The 11,866-nt window shown below is 55.9% G+C and overlaps 1 non-coding gene across 1 annotated transcript; it reads right to left on the bottom strand.

Annotated features, from left to right (window-relative positions):
* Positions 1–9,935: 9,935 nt before the first annotated feature.
* TRNAP-UGG (transfer RNA proline (anticodon UGG)) lies at positions 9,936–10,007 on the bottom strand. The gene has a single exon. It is a non-coding gene; the product is annotated as a tRNA-Pro (tRNA).
* Positions 10,008–11,866: the final 1,859 nt, after the last annotated feature.

An 11,866-nucleotide genomic window follows, 5' to 3' on the forward strand; every position in this document is an offset into this window, starting at 1 on the left:
ACTCACATATTTCTATCTAGGTTCTCTACACTCACATCTATCTATTGTTTCACGAGGTTGTTTTGTATTATCTGTATTTCTTTCACACAAACACGTTCTTTCAACAGAATGTTTGGTAAAATGCAGCACAGCCGGATTGGTTCATTCACATTCCAATGAATAGTTTGAAAAGACTTGTGGCAGCTTGCATGCAGATGGTGCAAGGTTTCAAATGTGAGGTTAGAGGAATGGTGGGATTCAAACAAGAACGCAGCTGTATTCATCTACCTTGGTATTTAATCACAATTTGGTGACGACCCAGTACAACGCACCACACGGAACAAGGCCTGCACAATCCTATACCCTCCGGCCTCCGCCCCAATCTCTCACTCTCCCCGCCCCCCACGTGTCACCAGCCTACGTCACATCAGGATGTTTCCAACATCCCATTCCACTCTCCCCCCCAAAATCAACCCAGAGGTTATTTTACTGTCATTTCAATCACTAGGACGTGCCCGTACGTGGGTGCCCGTTCCTTGCCAAAAAAAAAAAAAAAAATGTCTTCGCCCCTGCATGCATGGGCGTGCCCATGGGCCCATGGGCGTGCCCGTAAGTGCGTGATGTGACCGTACAATGAATGTATCGTCCCGACGCCGCAGCTCGGATGGCGCTGCAGTTAATCGGGCCTGTATCGGCAGAGTTATTATAAACGTGTACTACAATCGATCGTACCTTACAGCGTCTGCTCGCCACGTTCAGCATCAGTACGTCGTCACTATGACTATCCGTAAGTCCGGAAGTGACGTCCTCATTTGACTGTCCGGAAGGTCGCATATCGCAGTTACGATGAATCGCAAATTAGTTTTAATTAGTTTTAAAACATAGTTTAACGCCAACATAGCGCCAACATAGTTTGCCAACGTGAAATAAATGAATCCGCTCTCAAATGTGCCGTCCGAGGCAGAGTCTGTTCGCCACGTTCGGCACACGTGATAGCTCGCTGCTCTCTGATTGGTTGAATCGTTTTTTGGACATAGCTCGGTAACTACTTCTCCGATTAATATGAAACCTTGAAAAGGCACATCCTCAGGTCCCCAGCAATATATCTGGCAAGTTTCAATTAGATCGGACCCGTGGTTGTCGAGAAACAGCGGTCACAGACAAACACACACACACACACACACACACACACACATGTCAGACACACAGAGATTACTGGAATTATAGATAGATATCAACCAATTAGAACACAACAAACAAAACTTAACCTTCCAACTTGACAGTTTCCAATCCAATTTAATCTCTGTCATTTTCGTTCGAATATATAGTGTGAAAAATCAATCACAAATTCAAATAATTGTTGCACAGCAGGTGATTAATATAACATGTTATGCAATGCTCAAACGTTCTAGCACAATGAGGATGTTGAGTTATTTGCCTTCCCCTCTTCCCTCCAGACATCATGGTTGTGGGTACGTTCTCACCATGACATGATCGCCCTCTTGGACATCCACATCTAATTTTCGTCGTTTGTCGTAATATCGTTTCGACTTCGACCTTGCATGATGAGAGTTGCCATGAAGCACTTCTTTGCTTGCGACAGCTGCTTCGCCTTACTCAGTCGACACCAAAATATCAGGAAAGCAGGTTCATCACCTGTGGTGTCATGAGTTGCAGTGTTCAAGGCAAAGTGTTACGGGTCCGTCACTTCTGCCTTTGTTGTTATTACTAGCGAGACTCAGCATGCCCCGCGCGCCTCACCACACGTCATTTCAGAGGGATAGGCATCTTTGACCATTTAGGTTTATTTTGGACCTTTTGTGTCTTCATGGTGTTTTTGGTCTTCAGGGCCATTTGGGTCTTCGTGGTCTTTTGGATACTCTGGGCCTTTAAGGGTATTTGGGGTGTTTTGGGTCTTCGGTGTCTTCAGGGGCTTTTGTGTCTTATGGGTCTTTTGTTTCCTCTGGGTCTTTAAGAATATTTGGGGTATTTTGGTTCTTCAGGGTATTTAAGGGTATTTTGGATCTAAATGATCTTTAAGGGTCTTTGGGGTCTTCAGGGTGTTTTGGGTCTTCATGGCATTGTGGGTCTGCAGGGTCTTTTAGGTATTTTGGGTCTTTTGGGTCTTCAGGGTATTTTGGGTCTTCGGGGTGTTTTGGGTCTTCGGAGTGTTTTGGGTCTTTGGGGTGTTTTGGGCCTTCGGGTTGTTTTGGGTCTTTGGGGTGTTTTGGGTCTTCGGGGCATTTTGGGTTTTCGGGGTGTTTGGGTCTTCGGTGTGTTTTGGGTCTTCAGAGTGTTTTGGGTCTTCGGGGTGTTTTGGGTCTTCGGGGTGTTTAGGGTCTTCGGCGTGTTTTGGGTCTTCGGGGTGTTTTGGGTCTTTGGGGTGTTTTGGGTCTTCGCGGTGGTTTGGGTCTTCGGGGTTTTTTGGGTCTTCGGTCTTTTGGGTCTTCGGGGTGTTTTGGGTCTTCGGGGTGTTTTGGGTCTTCGGGGTGTTTTGGGTCTTTGGGGTGTTTTGGGTCTTTGGGGTGTTTTGGGTCTCCGGGTGTTTTGGGTCTTCGGGGTCTTTTAGGTCTTTAGGGTCTTTGGGGTTTTTGGATATTCAGGGTCTTTTTGAGCCTCAGGGCCTTGAAGGGTATTTTGGGTCTTTGGGGTCTTCAGGGTATTTAGGGACTTCAGGGGTCTTGGTGGTCTGAAGGGTCTTGGGGGATTTAAAGGGTCTGAGTTCTGAGGGTCTTTGGGGTGTTTTGGGTCTTCGCGGTCTTTTGGGTCTTTTGGGTCTTCGGGGTCTTTTGTGTCTTCGGTCTTCGGTCTTTTGGGTCTTCGGGGTGTTTTGGGTCTTCGGGGTGTTTTGGGTCTTCGGGGGGGGGGTTTGGGTCTTCGGGGTCTTTTGCGTCTTTGGGGTGTTTTGGGTCTTTCAGGTGTTTTGGGTATTTGGGGTGTTTTGGGTCTTTGGGGTGTTTTGGGTATTTGGGGTGTTTTGGGTCTCCGGGTGTTTTGGGTCTTCGGGGTCTTTTAGGTCTTTCGGGTCTTTTGGGTTTTTGGATATTCAGGGTCTTTTTGAGCCTCAGGGCCTTGAAGGGTATTTTGGGTCTTTGGAGTGTTTTGGGTCTTTGGGGTCTTCAGGGTATTTTGGGACTTCAGGGGTCTTGGTGGTCTGATGGGTCTTGGGGGATTTTTAAAGGGTCTGAGGGGGCTCAAGGTCTGAGGGGTCTCAGCAGTCTTAACGTAATGAAGAGGGTTATTTAAGAGGATGTTTTATTTGAAGAAGAAGAAGAAGAAGACGTTTTCATCGCATATAAACATAACGACATACATAACGACATAACCAGAAACGTTTACTCTATTTTAATAAGATGTACCTGCAGGATTTTTAGGTTCAGGTAATATTGTTGTTAAGTTTTTTGTGTGAAATGGAGATGACTTTCGTAAAAGGTAAAAAATAAATGTTTGTGAAGGGAAAAGGAAAACGTGGCATAAAGGAACCGGAAGAGAGGAGAAGGGGGAGAGCAGACGGCCATGTGAGAGATACAGCCGTGAGTCGCATCGAGGCTGCGAGCGGACTTTTTTTGATATTGGTCGTGAATGAGTTGTGGCTTCCCATGAAACGGATTGCCCACGACATGGTCCTATATTGCGATTGCAATTAAACCGGTGTCTCACGTTTTATAACCAAGCGTGAGTTATTGTTGGCGGGAAAGCAAGAGCCTCCATTACAGGCCGATCTGCCATTTTGTCCTCGAAGAGGCCTTCTGATTGGTGCATCATGTTTGGTCGTTGGTATTCCCATATCGACATCATCGTGTTGATTGCCGTTAGTTTCCTTATCGGCTCAATTCCCATATCGACCTCTCACCTCGGAAGTCATTGTCCGACGCCGTGCCGATACCTGCCTAATCTCGTCGTTCTGCACGACTTCAACCTTCACCCGGCGTGGGGATCTGTGCACGGACTTTGGGAATGTTACATTCCACTCACGTTTGGCGTATCGTGAGTTTATTTCTTTGAGAACATTGGGGAATGAGATGGTACTGTGGCGGACACGAAAGCTCACTGGCGCGAGGGCATCATTCCACGCACCAAGTGGGCGGCGGCCACGCCAGAGGGGTAGGCGTGGCCGCGGGATATACACCGGGCGCGCAGCCCGGAACGCTCCAGTGTTACAGTGGAGCTCTTGAATAAAGACTCTTACAACTTACCGCGTTGTCCGCTTCCTCCTTGCTTACAAGCAGCACGCGTAATACCGCGCTTCATTGGTGACCTCCGACGTTCTGGTCAGCCGTCACTGACCACCCGAACCCGCCACAGCCATGGCAACCAACGCGGTAGCGATAAAGCTCCCCGAGTTCTGGGAAGCTGAGGCGGAGATCTGGTTCCTGCAGGCCGAAGCCCAGTTCAGGCTTCAAGGCATCACGGCGGACGAGACACGCCACTGCCACGTGGTCGCCTCCCTCGGGGCCGGCACGGCCGCCTGCGTCGTGTCGGTCCTGAGGAACCCACCGGCCGACGACAGGTACGAGGCGATCAAGCCTCTCCTCCTCGCCACGTTCGGCCTCACGGTGGACGCACCGGCCGATCGCCTCTTGGACCTCCCCGAGCTCGGTGACACGCGACCGTCGGTCCGAATGGACCATATGCTGTCGCTCATGGGCGACGAAACCCCGAACGCTCTATTCCGGGCGTTATTTCGACGCCAGCTGCCGGCACGAGTATGCCTCGCGTTGGCCGGTTCTGCGACAACGGAACCCCGAGCGCTCGCGGCTGAGGCCGACAAGTTCTACGCGGCTTTGGACATGCAGGCGAGTTTCGGTGCGGCCGTAGCGGCTCCCGAGCCCGAAACTGCTGCGGGTGCCCAACCCTACTACGCGACGCACCGCATAGCCGCTGAACCTCCTGCGGGTGCCCACCCCTACTCCGAGGGGCACCTCGTGGCGTCCGCCACACCCCGCCCACCACCCCGCGGAAACCGCGGCCTCCGGCTTCGCCGCAAACCTGGTGCCATTTCCACGCTAGGTTCGGCCACGAGGCCCGGCAATGTCGCCCGCCATGCTCATTCGGCAGGTCGGGAAACGCCCGGGCCGGCCCTCGGTAGTGGCACTGAGCGCCGGCCGATTAAACAGCCTCCTGTACATAACGGACACCTTATCCGGGCACCGTTACCTGTGCGACACGGGAGCGCAGGTGAGTGTCGTTCCCGCCGGTACGTCCGACAAGCAGACTGCGGGCCGGGGTCCCGCTCTGCTTGCTGCCAACGGTACGCCCATTCGCACATATGGAAAATGCTGCCTTTCTCTGTGGTTCGGAGGGCAGGTTTTCCGATGGTCGTTCGTGACTGCCGACGTGCCTATGGCACTGCTTGGCGTGGACTTCCATTGTGCCAATGGCCTCTTGGTGGACGTAAAGCACAGAAGGCTTGTCCAGGCCGAGACGTTCAGCTCGCTCGCTTGCGCGCTGCCCGCCTCGTTGAGCAGCTCACGGAGCGGCTCATCGAGCGGCTCGCCGAGCGGCTTGCTGAGCGGTTCGGTTCCGGCCAGGTTCATCTGCACGCTTCCGGCAGCGGACGAATTCACCCGCCTCCTCGCCCGTTTCCCGACCCTCATGAGGCCCACCTTCTCGGCGGGGACCGTCAAGCACGGGGTGGAACATCACATCCCCACCGCCGGGCCACCGGTCTACGCCCGGGCACGCCGCCTCGAGCCGACGAAGCTCGCGTTAGCCGAGTTTGCTACGCTGGAGCGGCTCGGCATCGTGCGGCACTCCGAGAGTGCTTGGGCGTCGCCACTCCACATCGTGCCCAAGCCCGGCGGGGATGGCGACCGTGCGGGGACTACCGCCGTCTCAACAACGCCACCACACCCGACCGCTACCCCGTCCCCCATATTCAGGACTTTTCCGCCCGCTTGGCGAATATGTCCTTCTTCTCGAAGGTGGACCTCATACGCGGTTACCACCAGGTCCCCTTCAGGCCGGAGGACATCCCGAAGACGGCTGTCATCACGCCGTTCGGTCTTTTCGAATTTCTTCGGATGCCCTTCGGTTTGAAGAATGCGGCTCAGGCGTTCCAGCGCCTCATGGACAGCGTCTTGCACGACTTGGATTTCATCTACGTCTATCTGGATATCCTCGTCGAAAGCGCGTCCCGCGAAGAGCACCTCCACCATCTCCGCACGCTCTTCGAACGCCTGGGCCAGCATGGCCTGATCGTGAACCCCGCCAAGTGCCGGTTCGGTGTCACTGAAATCGACTTTTTGGGACACCGCGTCACCAGGCACGGGGCCGTCCCCCTACCGGCCAAGGTGGAGGCGGTGAAGGGGTTTCCGCACCCCCGCACGATCAGGGGGCTCCAGGAGTTCCTGGGCATGGTAAACTTTTACCATCGGTTCCTGCCCCGCATCGCCCAGCTCCTGCGCCCCCTGCACGAAGCCCTCCGAGGGAAGCCGGGCAAAGGCGACGTCACCTGGACCGAGCAGATGGACGCGGCGTTCGTGGGCGCGAAGCTCGCCTTGGCTAACGCCACCATGCTCGCGCACCCGGCGCCCAATGCACCGATCGCCCAAACCACCGACGCCTCAGACTACGCGGTGGGCGTGGTGCACGAGCAATGGGTGCGTGGACCTTGGCAACCGCTGGCGTTCTTCAGCCGGCAGCTTCGCCCGCCGAACGCCGGTACAGTACCTTCGACCGCGAGTTGCTCGGGCTCCACCTCGCGATCAGGCACTTCCACCATCTGCTCGAGGGCCATGCGTTCACGGCCTTCGTCGACCACAAGCCATTGGTGTTCGCGATGGGCATGGTAGCCGAGCCGTAGTCGGCCCGGCAGCAGCGTCACCTCTCGGCCATGTCCGAATACACAACGGACATCCAGCACGTCGCGGGGAAGGACAACCCGGTGGCGGATTGCCTTTCCCGGTCCGTTGCCCACGCGGTCCACCTCGGCATCGACTATGCCAGGATGGCGGCGGACCAGGCCGCCGACCCCGACGTCCAGGCCTTGCGGACCACCGTTACGGGCCTCCGCGTCACCGTGCCGTTCAACGGTGCGGGCATGGCCCTCTGGTGCGACGTCTCCCTGGGGCGGCCTCGCCCCATCGTGCCCACGGGCTGGCAGCGCCAGATTTTCGACGCCATCCACAGCCTGTCCCACCCGGGCACGAGGGCCTCCCAGAGGTTGATCGCCGACAAGTTTGTCTGGCATGGCCTCCGGAAGGCCGTCCGCGGCTGGGCCAGGACGTGCCTCGCGTGCCAGCGCGCGAAGGTGCACCGACACACCCAGGCCCCATTGGCCCCGTTTGCGGTACCGGAACGTCGGTTTGACCAGGTTCACGTGGACCTGGTGGGACCTCTGCCCCCCTCGCGGGGTTTCACCCACGTCCTGACCATGATGGACCGCACCACCGGGTGGCCGGAGGCCATGCCTTTGGCGTCAACGACGGCGGCGGACGTCGTGCAGGCGTTCATCGCCACCTGGGTCACCCGGTTCGGCGCCCCCTCGGACATCTCGTCCCACGGCGGCCCCCAGTTCACCTCGGAGCTCTGGGGGGCGGTCGCGTGGGGGCTCGGGGTCCAGCTGCACCGCACCACGGCCTACCACCCCCAGGCTAACGGCCTGTGCGAGCGGTTCCACCGCTCGTTGAAGGCCGCGCTCCGGGCGACCCTCCGCGACGGCAGCTGGGTCGACAGGCTCCCCTGGGTGCTGCTGGGCCTCCGGACGGCGCCCAAGGACGACCTGCGCGCATCCGCGGCGGAGTTGGTCTTCGGACAACCGCTGCGGGTGCCGGGCGAGTTCCTCCCCGACTCCACGGCACCATGGTCCGCGGCGCAGGAGCGCTCCGCGCTGCAGGAGACCGCCCAGAGGTTCACCCCGGTGCCTACGGCGCACCACGGGCACCCACCTACGCACGTCACCCCAGAGCTTCGCACTGCGGAGTACGTCTTCGTCCGGCACGATGCCCACCGGACACCACTGCGGCCCCCGTACGACGGGACTTTCCGCGTGCTGGAGACGGGGGTGAAACATTTCACCTTGGACATCGGCGGCACTCCTGACCGTGTCTCCATAGACCGCCTCAAGCCGGCCCACCTCGACGTGGACCACCCACCGCCAGTGGCTCGGCCCCCACGTCGGGGCCGCCCCTCGACGGGCGGACCCCCGGCACCGCCTGGCCCCGCCGGCATGCCGCCCCCGAGCCTGCACCCATCCCGGGTGCAGCTGGAGGCATCCCAGCTGGCATCCCTGCACCCCGGACGCCACCAGTCGCCAAAGGGCGCTTCGGCCGGGTCATCCGTTTGCCCCGCAAACTGGCCCTCCAGGTGCGCGGGAATTCTGGGGGGGCGCGTGTGGCGGATACGAAAGCTCACTGGCGCGAGGGCATCATTCCACGCACCAAGTGGGTGGCGGCCACGCCCTAGGGGTAGGCGTGGCCGCGGGATATACACCGGGCGCGCAGCCCGGAACGCTCCAGTGTTACAGTGGAGCTCTTGAATAAAGACTCTTACAACTTACCGCGTTGTCCGCTTCCTCCTTGCTTACAAGCAGCGCGCGTAACACCGCGCTTCAGTACCATCATATGTATTGTTCATTTGATGCAAGTGATGTTTTCATTGTACTTTCTTTAAGTGTTATTATTGTGTATGTGAGAGTTCTTAATACAATTACAGTACTTGTTTTGTTCTACAATTGCATTGGTGTGGTTTTACCATGGTTTATAAGAACACTCAAAATAACAAATCTTTCTGCCGCGTTCCCTCTCAAGACTCTGAGGGGCACCGGATCCGGAGTTTGGGGAGGCAACACGTAACATCTATCTATAATTCCAGTAATCTCTGTGTGTATGTATGTATGTATGTATGTATGTATGTATGTTTGTCTGTGACCGTTGTTTCTCGACAACTACCGGTCCGATATACTTTAAACTTGCCAGGTATATTGCTGGGGACCCGAGGATGTGCCTTTTCAAGGTTTCATATTAATCGGAGAAGTAGTTACCGAGCTATGTCCAAAAAACGATTCAACCAATCAGAGAGCAGCGAGCTATCACGTGTGCCGAACGTGGTGAACAGACTCTGCCTCGGACGGCACATTTGAGAGCGTATTCATTAATTTCACGTTGGCAAACTATGTTGGCGTTCAACTATGTTTTAAAACTAATTAAAACTAATTTGCGATTCATCGTAACTGCGATATGCGACCTTCCGGACAGTGAAGACTGCACTTCCGGCAGCCAATCACAGAACGCGTTGTTGCGTAGGCGTGGCCGATGTGAGAGCGAGCCGAGCCGAGCGCGTGCGCCATTACGGTTCGTAATTCGATTTCTTCCGGAGAAAATAATAATTTCTCGATTTCTTATGCGCATTATTTCTCCCAATTCAGTCAGAGCGAAGGGCGGAAGCGAAGAGCGTTGTTTTTTTTGTTTACGGGCGTACGGGCGGGGTAGAGCGTACGGGTAGCGTTTTTTTTTTTTTTTGGCAAGGAACAGGCACCCACGTACGGGCATGCCCTAGTAAGGCAAATTCTGAGAGACCAATATTGTCGATGATCTGTTGAAGTGAGGGCTTGGATCATCGACTTGAATGTTTCTGTTGACTCTTCCACCCAGTTGGTCTGTGGGTGATATGGTGTGAGGAATACTTGCTCAAAACCCCATTCCACACAGAGTGCCTGGACGGTACACCACCTGGAAAGTGAAGTCCTGCAGCTGTAAGATCCAACGAGCCGGTCTTCCAGTCTGCTGCTTCGACTTTTGGAACAGCCAGCATGGAGCTTGATGATTCGTCACCACTCTGCACTGCTTACCCTCCATAAATGGACTCCACTTCTCGAGATTCCAAACAACTGCAAAGCATTCTTTCTCACCTGCAATTCCTCTCGGCCCTGATGAGACTTCGACTTGCATCGGCAATCGTTCTGGTGCTGGATCCTTGCTTTTGCATTGACTGTGTTAAAATAAAAAAGAAAAGCAGGGCCCGTCCGGGATTCGAACCCGGGACCTCTCGCACCCAAAGCGAGAATCATACCCCTAGACCAACGAGCCACTCACATATTTCTATCTAGGTTCTCTACACTCACATCTATCTATTGTTTCACGAGGTTGTTTTGTATTTTCTGTATTTCTTTCACACAAACACGTTCTTTCAACAGAATGTTTGGTAAAATGCAGCACAGCCGGATTGGTTCATTCACATTCCAATGAATAGTTTGAAAAAGACTTGTGGCAGCTTGCATGCAGATGGTGCAAGGTTTCAAATGTGAGGTTAGAGGAATGGTGGGATTCAAACAAGACGCAGCTGTATTCATCTACCTTGGGTTTAATCACAATTTGGTGACGACCCAGTACAACGCACCACACGGAACAAGGCCTGCACAATCCTATACCCTCCGGCCTCCGCCCCAATCTCTCACTCTCCCCGCCCCCACGTGTCACCAGCCTACGTCACATCAGGATGTTTCCAACATCCCATTCCACTCTCCCCTCCAAAATCAACCCAGAGGTTAGTTTACTGTCATTTTGATTTCAATCATATCAACCAATTAGAAAACAGCAAACAAAATTTAACCTTCCAACTTGACAGTTTCCAATCCAATTTAATCTGTCATTTTCGTTCAAATATATAGTGTGAAAAATCAATCACAAATTCAAATAATTGTTGCACAGCAGGTGATTAATATAACATGTTATGCAATGCTCAAACGTTCTAGCACAATGTAGGAGCTGGGGCTCCCACGTCGATCGGAAGAATGGACGCGACAAAAAGCTAGAATTCATCCGAGTTGCTTTAATGAAATCAAACACTCAGGCACTCTGAAAACCCGTTTATCGGTCAGCAATATATATCTATTCTCCCAGGGGGTTTGCCCAGGCCCGGCGCCAGGGGGCGTGGCCCAGCGTCCTGGCTGCGGCCTGGCAAGTTGAGGGCGAGCCTGCCCGGGCATGCCCGGGCATGCCCGGGCGTCCCGACCGAGGCCTGGCAAGTTGAGCGCGGGCCTGCCCGGGCGTCCTGGACGAGCCCGGCATGGTGATCGCTCCGCGTCCTTGATAGGTGCAAGGCGATTGTGAAAACCCAGCGGCAGCCGCTACACACGTCCCCCCAGAATCGACTTGCACCGGCAGGGTCAATTTGAGGGGGGTCCTGATGACCCGGCCGAAGCGACCCCTGGCGGGTCGTGGGAGGGGGTCCGGTGAGGTGGTGGGCGGTCGAGTGGGGGGCACCGTGGACGGGGGGCGGCCTCGCGGCGGCGGAAGGGCCACCCGTGGTGGGTGGTCGACGTCCACGTGCGCCGGCTTGAGGCGGTCCACTGCAATCCGGTCCGACCTGCCGCCGATGTCGATGACGAACGACTTGTCGTCCCGTCGCAGCACCCGGAAGGGCCCGTCGTACGGCGGCTGGAGAGGCCACCGATGTGCGTCGTGACGCACAAAAACATACTCCGCTGTGCGGAGTGCTGGGGGGACGTAGGACTGGGGGTCACCGTGGTGGGATGTTGGCACGGGGGCAAACCGTCGGGCGGCCTCCTGGAGGTCCGAGCGCTGGTGAGCTGCGGACCAGGGACTGGTAGCGTCGGGCACGAATTCGCCCGGGACGCGTAGCACCTGGCCATAGACAAGCTCGGCGGTGGATGCCTGGAGGTCCTCCTTGGGGGCCGTGCGAAGGCCCAAAAGGACCCACGGCAGCCGGTCGGCCCAACCGCCGTCTTGAAGGCCGGCCATGAGCGCGGCCTTCATGGAGCGGTGGAAATGCTCGCACAACCCGTTTGCTTGGGGGTGGTAGGCCGTAGTACGGTGGAGCTTGACCCCCAGGTTGCGGGCGACCGCGCCCCACAGCTCGGAGGTGAACTGTGGTCCGCGGTCTTACGAGATGTCCGCCGGTGCGCCGAAGCGGGCGACCCAGGTGG

The sequence above is a fragment of the Myxine glutinosa genome, chromosome 7, assembly GCF_964187855.1.
Source record: "Myxine glutinosa chromosome 7, kmMyxGlut1.1, whole genome shotgun sequence".
Taxonomy (NCBI): Eukaryota; Metazoa; Chordata; class Myxini; order Myxiniformes; family Myxinidae; genus Myxine; species Myxine glutinosa.